The sequence below is a fragment of the Salmo salar genome, chromosome 02 (assembly GCF_965601325.2).
Source record: "Salmo salar chromosome 02, fSalSal1, whole genome shotgun sequence".
Taxonomy (NCBI): Eukaryota; Metazoa; Chordata; class Actinopteri; order Salmoniformes; family Salmonidae; genus Salmo; species Salmo salar.
The window spans coordinates 75,865,001-75,875,935 of NC_138292.1; the positions used below are offsets into that span (position 1 = coordinate 75,865,001).

General features: G+C 44.6%; 1 protein-coding gene across 2 annotated transcripts in view; it reads right to left on the minus strand.

Moving 5' to 3' along the window:
• The window catches only part of LOC123730972 (glucagon receptor), a 57,478-nt gene extending 47,477 nt beyond the window's left edge, over positions 1-10,001 (minus strand). For both annotated transcript variants that reach the window (XM_082967084.1, XM_045709763.2), the window contains exon 1: positions 9,419-10,001. The gene's annotated coding sequence lies outside the window, so the exon portion shown is untranslated. The remainder of the gene's footprint in view (positions 1-9,418) is intronic.
• Between the last annotated feature and the right edge of the window lie 934 nt (positions 10,002-10,935).

Here is a 10,935-nt window from a genome sequence, read left to right on the forward strand (position 1 = left end):
AGTGCTAGGGCAAGAATAACCAAGTCAACATCAACCTTACCAGTGCTAGGGCAAGAATAACCAAGTCAACATCAAGCTTTGTAGTGCTAGGGCAAGAATAACCAAGTCAACATCAACCTTTACAGTGCTAGGGCAAGAATAACCAAGTCAACATCAACCTTTACAGTGCTAGGGCAAGAATAACCAAGTCAACATCAAGCTTTGTAGTGCTAGGGAAAGAATAACCAAGTCAACATCAACCTTTTTAGTGCTAGGGCAAGAATAACCAAGTCAACATCAAGCTTTGTAGTGCTAGGGCAAGAATAACCAAGTCAACATCAACCTTTACAGTGCTAGGGCAAGAATAACCAAGTCAACATCAAGCTTTGTAGTGCTAGGGCAAGAATAACCAAGTCAACATCAACCTTTACAGTGCTACGGCAAGAATAACCAAGTCAACATCAAGCTTTACAGTGCTAGGGCAAGAATAACCAAGTCAACATCAACCTTTACAGTGCTAGGGCAAGAATAACCAAGTCAACATCAAGCTATGTAGTGCTAGGGCAAGAAACTAAATGTGCACTAAGGGTGAGCCCCAGGACCAGGTAGGGAAAACACTGGTTTAGACAGACATACATACATACATACAGACAGGTTAGATAGATAGACAGAAAGGATAAACAGACAGAAATGTTAAACAGACAGACAGTTTAGACAGACAGACAGTCAGTCAGATGGTCAGACAGACAGGTTAGATAGACAGGTCAGAGAGACAGACAGGTTAGACAGACAGAAAGACAGACAGATAGACAGATAGGTTAGACAGACAGAAAGACAGAGAGATAGACAGACAGATAGGCAGGTCAGACAGACAGGTTAGACCGACAGGTCAGACAGACAGATGCAGACAGATAGACAGGTCAGACAGACAGGTTAGACAGACAGATCAGACAGACAGACAAATAGACAGGTCAGACAGACGGTCAGACAGACAGACAGACAGACAGACAGACAGACAGACAGACAGACAGACAGACAGACAGACAGACAGACAGACAGACAGACAGACAGACAGACAGGTTAGATAGACAGGTCAGAGAGACAGACAGGTTAGACAGACAGAAAGACAGACAGGTCAGACAGACAGACCGGTTAGACAGACAGGTCAGAGAGACAGACAGGTTAGACAGACAGACAGATAGACAGACAGGTTAGACAGACAGAAAGAAAGACAGATAGACAGACAGATAGACAGGTCAGACAGACAGGTTAGACAGACAGACAGACCGGTTAGACAGACAGGTTAGACAGACAGAAAGACAGAGAGATAGACAGACAGATAGGCCGGTCAGACAGACAGGTTAGACAGACAGGTCAGACAGACAGACAGACAGACAGATAGACAGGTCAGACAGACAGGTTCGACAGACAGATCAGACAGACAGACAAATAGACAGGTCAGACAGGTCAGACAGTCGGACAGACAGACAGACAGACAGACAGACAGACAGACAGACAGGTTAGATAGACAGGTCAGAGAGACAGACAGGTTAGACAGACAGAAAGACAGACAGACAGATAGACAGACAGGTCAGACAGACAGACCGGTTAGACAGACAGGTCAGAGAGACAGACAGGTTAGACAGACAGATAGACAGACAGATAGACGGACAGGTTAGACAGACAGAAAGAAAGACAGATAGACAAACAGATAGACAGGTCAGACAGACAGGTTAGACAGACAGGTCAGACAGACAGACAGACAGACCGGTTAGACCGACAGGTCAGACAGACAGGTCAGACAGAAAGAGTCTATAACCACTGGCTCAGTGGATTACATTACTCCTTATGTATAATGGATCAGACTGGCAGAGCTGTTATTCAACTGAACACAACACACACATGCTCATACACATACACACACACACACACACACACACACACACACACACACACACACACACACACACACACACACACATACACACACACACACACACACACACACACACACACACACACACACACACACACACACACACACACACACACACACACATACACACACACACACACACACACACATAAAGAGGCAGCGCTGCTAGCCAGCTGAACACAGCACTAAGTCAAAACGACTGCCAGCACACTGAAGACGTGCTCTGCTTAGTAAACTACACTGACATACTGCCCAGGCAGAGGCCAGTGCTGCCAGTACACACACATACACACACATACACACACACACTCATATAAACACACTACTATATCAAAGAGAGGGATGGACGGGACAGGACAAGAGAAGTCCAATTATACGTTTCAGAGGAGAGAGAGAGAGAGAGAGAGAGAGAGAGAGAGAGAGAGAGAGAGAGAGAGAGAAAGAGAGAGATGGACGGAAGGACGGAGAGTGGAGAGAGAGGAAGAGTGGAGAGAGACAGAGGAAGAGTGGAGAGAGAGAGAGAGAGAGAGAGAGAGAGTGGAGAGAGAGGAAGAGTGGAGAGAGACAGAGGAAGAGTGGAGAGAGAGAGACAGAGTGAAGGAGAGATGAGAGGTGAAGTGATTATAGAGAAGAGGTGGAGAGATGTGAAGAGAGAGGGATGACGATTCCGAGGGTTGAGGATTCCGTGACTTTTCAATCTCAACGCCAGCAGGAAAACATAGGGCACAATAGAGAGATCAGCCTCCACTGATTGTCGGAGAGAAACTATCACACACACAAACACACACACACACAAACCTTAGCATAACACACACACAAAGCAGACTTAGAACAGCTTCTACCACCATATGAGTCATTAGTCTGAAGTCATGGCCCCAGAGTGTGACAGTGTGTGTGTGTGTGTGTGTGTGTGTGTGTGTGTGTGTGTGTGTGTGTGTGTGTGTGTGTGTGTGTGTGTGTGTGTGTGTGTGTGTGTGTCGTGCGTGCGTGTGTGCGTGTGTGTGTGTGTGCGTGTGTGTGTGTGTGCGTGTGCGTGTGCGTGTGCGTGTGTGTGTGTATGCATTAGGGATGTGCAGGTTGACTCATAACCCACAGTCACTGTGGTTATCAGTGGGGAGGATGGGGGAGGATGGTGGAGGATGGGGGAAGATGGGGGAAGATGGGTTCAGGGTCATTAAATATTGTGTTGATAAAGGGCGCGTGGGTGGCGGGCGGGTGGACTAAAGACAAAACAATACCTTCAAAAAGACAATAAATGTATTATTCTTGTGTAATTAATATCTATAGGCTACATTGAGGCTTTGCTTTCATTATTTTAGTCTATCTAAAATAAGCAGTGACATATAAATCCGGCCAACAAAATCCTGCATCTCCTGTCCAAAAATCCTTCCTCTGTCTGTAGCCTACAAGCATTTATCAATATTAACTGGTTAGGGTCGGGTGCAGGGGTCAGATTTTCACTTTAGTCTGTCGGGACGTTGGGGTCATTAGGGGCAGCAGGTAGCCTAGTGGTTAGAGAGTTAACTTGTTAGCATTAGCTGTCACACATTTTCCTATGGGAAATAGTAACCGTTCCCCGTCTTGGTAATACGTGTGTTTTATCAGGCCAATCTCTCCATTCTGGAGTCATTTCCTGGAGCTTGTGTTAGCTTGTCGGCTAAATGTGATATATTATCCTATAGGAAATGCTAACTGTTCCCCGTCTTGGTAATAAGTGTCTTTGAGTGATTTCCCGGAGTGGAGCAGTTACAGCATCTGGCGTTGATGACATCAGCAGACAGAGTTAATGTGATTTTTTTCTGGGAGATAAAATGCTATAGAGAGAGTTTAACCAGGCACCGCCAATCTGGTCTGCTGCTAATGGTGTGTGTGTGTGTGTGTGTGTGTGTGTGTGTGTGTGTGTGTGTGTGTGTGTGTGTGTGTGTGTGTGTGTGTGTGTGTGTGTGTGTGTGTGTGTGTGTGTGTGTGTGTGTGTGTGTGTGTGCGTGTGTGTGTGTGCGCTCAGAAGCGATGTACTCAGACCAGTATGGGTTGATGTTGATTAAATAAACTGTTGTGTTTATAGACCTATATGTACACACACACAGGGGCAGAAATCCCGGGGGGGACGGGGGGACACACGACCCCCCATCCTGGGAAAAATATGATTTGTCCCCCCCAATATATCACTTAAACATAACTATGTAATTTAAATAATATTAATAATACGCAATGAAAGCAATTGTGCTGATTATAGACACTTAATAGCGCATTTTTAAGTTTCAAAAGATTGCGACCCCCCCCACCCTTTGCCTCACAATGGTTTGATCCACTGCCAGTTCCTTAGTTGGCAAGGTAACAGAGGGGTCGTGTCTACTGTCTGAAAGGCACTCAATGAACGTAACTGACGTGAGGTTAATCTAGTCAATCGCGCACACACACTAGCTGAATATGAAGAGCTAGCGTGCAAATATTAACTATTAAGCTAGCTAGTACCTATTCCATTTATGTGGCATCGTCAAAGATGGAATCTTTGCTATCGTCAATTTATTCCAAGATCAGCATGCAGATGATGTAAGTTAGTGCTTCAAAGTCCCTGTGATAAGGTTAGCGATAAACTGAAGTCCAAACTGAACAGAACTACACTCTCTTCTACCATTGTCTGAAATATATTTAATGGTCTCGTTGCAAAAGCTAAATTGTCGCAAGGGAACTTTTATTTATTTATTTTATTTCACCTTTATTTAACCCGGGTAGCAAAGATTATAGCAAACACCACTGAAACTGAATTGGTGCTCGCTAGCTTTGCAAATTCAGCTATTGTTCGAAGCCAGCCAATATGAAACAAACTATTAAAATTACAAAAGGTTGCAGCATATGTTGTGTAAATGGTGAACTCATACAGCTGTCAACTCTTGTCATTTTAATCCGTTTCACATTTGCTAACTACCTTTTAGATCGAAGTACAAATAGAATGATAGAAGATAAGATGATAGAAGCCCATCTCCGACTGTAAATAACCTACACACTGTGTGTGTGTGTAGCCAGCCAGCCAGGTAGAAAAATGGCAGAAAAATAAAAGACGGACATCAGAGTATTTTTCAGTACACCAAAACGCAAAGTAAGAACCCTAGTAGCCTAATATCTCAAAGACTAGTTGATAAAATGTTCATAAGAAAGAAATGAAATTCTAATGGAAATGTTTCACAATGATATCATTAGGCAGAGCAGGCAACAGAAGGCACACAGACAGCAGAGTTGGGGACAGATATGCAGGGACAGACTGGCAGAGACAGGGAGTCTCAGGTAAGTTTGTTGAGTCTTTGTTTGGCAACATTATGAAAGGTTCTCAATTTTTTTTACTTGTAAAATAGGAACCTAATTGGAAAATGCCATGGATACCCCCACTCTCACTCTGGTTAAAGTAAGGTTAAGGTTTGGGAAAGACTTAAAACAAAAATATCACAAACAACTTTCTGTCACTGGATTTGAACATGCAGCCTTTGCTACGCCCATCCACCTTCAACGTCCACAACACCCTAGCAAAATCCAACAGCACTCACTGTTGCCCCTAGTGGCCGGTTTCCAACGTCATCTCCCGACGTCCTCAGACATGGATGGACGTCGAATACCGACTTGTATCACAGGTGACCTGCCTGCCATCACACACCTCCTCTAACTTAGGAACACGTTACATGTAATACATGTTCAATGAACCATAGATTGAACACACATCTACCACAAACAAGCAGAATGATTAGAAATAAAGCTAAAGGATTATACTAATGAAGTTCTGTCTCTAACCTTTCAGTGACCCTGTGGCGAATACCAAGGAAAGAACGGGGGGGGGGGGGGGGGGGGGGGGGGGGGGGGGGTGTGTGTGTGTGTGTGTGTGTGTGTGTGTGTGTGTGTGTGTGTGTGTGTGTGTGTGTGTACTACAGCCAGTGAATGCTCTTAATACAGCTCTATACATAACACCCACACACACACACACTGACAAACTTGCAATTCAGGTCTGTGCATAACACGTCACTCTGTCACACACCACCTCTGCCTTGGGTACATGTTAAATTGAATGAATGTTAAACGAACGTAGATTGAATGTTTCCTGTATCAGTATGGGCTGTTTCAGAGCAGACTAGCAGAGGCCACGCAGGCACGCACGCACGCACGCACGCACGCACGCACACACAAAATGATTAAAATAAAAGGTCAAGAATTATACATTGGCTTAAACACACACACATGAATACATACACGCTGTCATTGGCTTAAATACACACACATGAATACATACACGCTGTCATTGGCTTAAACACACACACATGAATACATACACGCTGTCATTGGTTTAAATACACACACATGAATACATACACGCTGTCATTGGCTTAAACACACACACATGAATACATACACGCTGTCATTGGCTTAAACACACACACATGAATACATACACGCTGTCATTGGCTTAAACACACACACATGAATACATACACGCTGTCATTGGCTTAAACACACACACATGAATACATACACACTGTCATTGGCTTAAACACACACACACATGAATACATACACGCTGTCATTGGCTTCAATACACACACACACGAATACATACACGCTGTCATTGGCTTAAATACACACACACACGAATACATACACGCTGTCATTGGCTTAAATACACACACACATGAATACATACACGCTGTCATTGGCTTAAATACACACACACATGAATACATACACGCTGTCATTGGCTTAAATACACACACACATGAATACATACACATGGTCGTTGGCTTAAATGCCACACACACACACACACACACACACTCACCAGTCACATTAAACCACTCTAACCAGAGTTCTCGATCTCACAGTCATGCACTTAATAACTTTCACACGTGTACGTACACACACACACACACACACACACACACACACACACACACACACACACACACACACACACACACACACACACACACACACACATCCTGTGATGTGTGTGTGTGTGTGGATGTGTGTGTGTGTGTGTGTACGTACACGTCCCGTGACATACACATCCTGTGAGGGGGGGGGGTGTGTGTGTGTGTGTGTGTGTGTGTGTGTGTGTGTGTGTGTACCACAGAGTTGTTTATGAAACAGACAACTGCATACCAGAGTGAAGTGGACCAGCTAAAATCCCACACAGGGATGAGGGTATAGGGACTGGTATAGGGACTCTCTCTCTTGCTCTATTTCTTTCTTTCTCTCTCTCTATCTCTCCGAACACCATGGACGAAATATAACCATCTTCTCTCTCTCTTTTCTCTCTCTTTCTTTTCTCTCTTTCTTTTCTCTCTTTCTCCATCTCTCTCTCTCTCTCTCTCGCTCTCTCTCTCTTTCTTTCTTCTTTCTTTCTTTCTCTCCTCTATCTCTCCGAACTCCATGGACGAAATATAACCATCCTCTCTCTCTCTTTCTCTCTTTTCTCTCTCTCTCTCTCCCTCTCTCTCTCTCTCTGCTGTTCTTATACCTTTCCTGTCATACATATCTCCCTCTTCCTAAGAGAGACAGAGAGACAGAGAGAGGGAGGAAGAGAGAGAGAAAGGATGAGAGAGAGGACGAGAGGAGTGGATGATGGAGAGAAATGAGAGAGAAAGGGCAAGATAGGAGGGTGAGGGCGAGAGGGAAAGCGAAAGGAAAGAGAGACTAAGGCCACGACAAGAGAGAGAAAGGAGAGGGTGATAGAGAGAGGGGGGGAAGGCGAGTAGGGAAGCAGAAAGATAAATAAGGAGAGAGAGAGAGAGAGAGAGAGAGAGAGAGAGAGAGAGAGAGAGAGAGAGAGAGAGAGAGGGCAAATGGGGAAGTAGAAAGAGAGAGAGAAGCCGAGAGGAGGAGATAGAGGGAGAGAGAGAGTCTTATCATCTTTCAGTCCCATTAGACCTTATACAACTGATTTACACTTCCATACTGAGCCATGATTTACAAACGTCAATAGCAGGCGGGACTAACAACAGGGGTTTGGCTACTGTACTGCTGATGTGACACAATGTGTGTCTGTTTCTGTGTGTGTGTGTCATTGTTAGCTCAATCAGTCACCCCTCCTCCTTATCTCGGTGCATTTGCATTGTTCGTCACCGGAGCTAAACACGGAGCGGAGGGAGGCTTGTTCTTGGAGAGGCAGTAGACGGGCCGCCCGGTGGAAACGGGAGAGGACCCGCGGGATTCACCGCATGTCATTGTGATGGCTCATTTACATGAGTTGTTTATTTCTGTCTTTCTCAGAACGGAAGCCGTTGGCCAAAAGTCAGAAGTCGCGCGCAACTTCATTAGGTTATTACACAGTCTACTGCAACTAGACAATAGGTTATGTTCTCTCAGTTATATGTAGCATGTTGTTGAGTCGAACTGAAAGAAAAGTCTAACGTCTCTTCGAAAGATTTCTGTTTGTCCTTCAAAGAAAAACTCCACCTTTTGGTATTTGTTTCATGAGTCGTTGTTGATATAGCCCCAAAATATGTTGCGTGTCAGCAATCAAGTTTTCAAGATATATAACTTTCAAAATATAGAAATACAGCGGGCATGATGCATTTTGGTTTGGTCGGTTTTAGGTGGAATTTTCCTTGAAGAGTCAGCCAAATATTCACTAAATAGTTTGACTGTTTTCAAGTTGTCCATGGGGCTTTATATGATTAGAAGACTATAGTTATTAGAAGACCGTGCAAGAACTCAAAAAGCATATGACGAAGAAAGAGAGAGAGAGAGAGAGAGAGAGAGAGAGAGAGTTGTTTGTTCCCATCGACCAGAACTGCAGTTATATCGACGTGCAAGATAATGGGGATGAGGGGAACCCAGAAGCCACACACACACACACACACACACACACACACACACACACACACACACACACACACACACACACACACACACACACACACACACACACACACACACACACACACACACAGTTATATAAGAATGGACAGGGGATAGCCATACAGCGCAGATCACTAAAACCACGTCTGGAATACACGAGGACTCTGGTTCTCATTTTATGCATTTTGGGATGATGATTCAACCTACGAGTAACAGGACAATAAAATGATAAATAGGCCTATACATTATTGTTTTTAAATTGTAGTATTATAACCATCGAAACGCACATTAACATTACGCTAACCATAGTTTAATACAGCAAAAACGAAGTCAACCAATGTGCGTAAAGTTGCCTATGGAGAAACGGGCGATATGTTGGCTATACGCTCTGAATGTGCTGTCAAAGGGCGAGCTGTCGTATAGGTTACCGTATAAACGCAACAGATACCAACAACAGATCAACAGTGTTTCTTACTCAACTTCAAATCAGCCCTCACTCTCCGGTCACAGAAGCTATAGCAACACAGACACACAAACTCACCCAGTCAGGTAGTACAGGGGACTTGAGAGGCGAAGCGGGACTTGAACCAGCGAGTCAGTGCCCCTAGAAAACGTCCCCTAGTCATAGCCTGGAGGGTGAGTGAATGTAAAGCACTTTACCTTGACTGCATATTATGAGTTACTGTCGCGTCCCCTGTCGCCCCCACGCCGGCGCTCATCCTCCAGCCACGTACACAGGTAACATCCACATTATATGAAGTAAAAACAACCGACACACATAGCCCAACAGTCAAAAAGGAAATTCAAAAAAATTAAAGAACGTTTTAATATGGATATATTTCGTCCATGGAGTTCGGTGACTTGTGACTAAATGAGAGAGTCAATAACTCATTGTAAAGGTTTGTTCGTGATCAAGGTCCGTTAAAATGTTAGTTTTTTTTTATCTTGTCCCAGGAGCGAGACGCACGGAGTCGTAGGCGTCGGACGGTATCCGGTGCTGAAAGGAGAAGGGCGAACTGCGCTCCGCGCGGAAAAGAAGAGGCCGTTTTTTCTGCTCTAGGGTGACGTCGGCAGGTACCCTCCGCACGTCCTTTGAGGAACTTCCGAGTATCCTATAAATTAATAATTTAGTATAGACATGAAATCAAATGACAGTATAAATAAAGTATTCGATAACTTCGAGGGCATATGATATGGGGAGTGGAAGCAGAAAGGGGGAGATGCACCCAAATCGTTCAAGATTAACGTTGACATTGGACTTGTATCAATGTGCTGAGGAAGTTGGGAAATGCCTGCGCAGCCACGATGCTGCAGTGTCGGATTTTGTAATCACATGATTCTGGGTCAGAAGGCTGCGTGTTCAATCCCAGTTATTGACACCATTATTTTTTTATTTTGGGGTTTAACCCTTTGCCAAACCTTATAATAAGTGCCTAAACGTAATGTTGTAACTCTATCTTAAACATTAACCATTCAGAATGAGTGTCTAAACGTAACCCTTCACTTCTAAACTTGACGGTTGGAGAAATGGAACGACACAGAGCAGCATGAGAAACAAAAACACTTCGAAATTTGACATTTTGGAGAACGTGGATGAACGTCTAATTGTTGGCTGGTTTCAGACGATCCCGCAGGTGAAGAATCCGGATGTGGAGGTCCTGGGCTGGCAGGGTTACACGTGGTCTGCGGTAGTGAAGCCGGTTGGACTTACTGTGAAATTCTCTAAAACGACGTCGATCTTTTATTACAGCTCATGAAACATGAGAACCAACAACACATGTTGCGTTTATATTTGTTTTCACTGTGTGAAGTGAGTCTTAGATAGATCAATATATAGGCTGTGCCATTCCACACAATAACTTTATACAGTGGGTCACAAGCCCCCCCCCCCCCCCCCCCCCCCCCCCCCCCCCCCCCCCCCCCCCCCCCCCCCCCCCACACACACACACACACACACGCAGGTGCATCGAAGCTGGGACCTAGAGACTGAAAAATAGCATCTATCTCCAGGCCATCAGACTGTTAAATAGTCTCCACTAACCAGCCTCCACCCAGTACCCTGCCCTGAACTTTAGTCACAGTCACTAGCCGGCTACCAGCCAGTACTCTACCCTGCACCTTAGAGACTGCTGCCCTGTGTACATAGACATGGAACACTGGTCACTTTAATAGTGTTT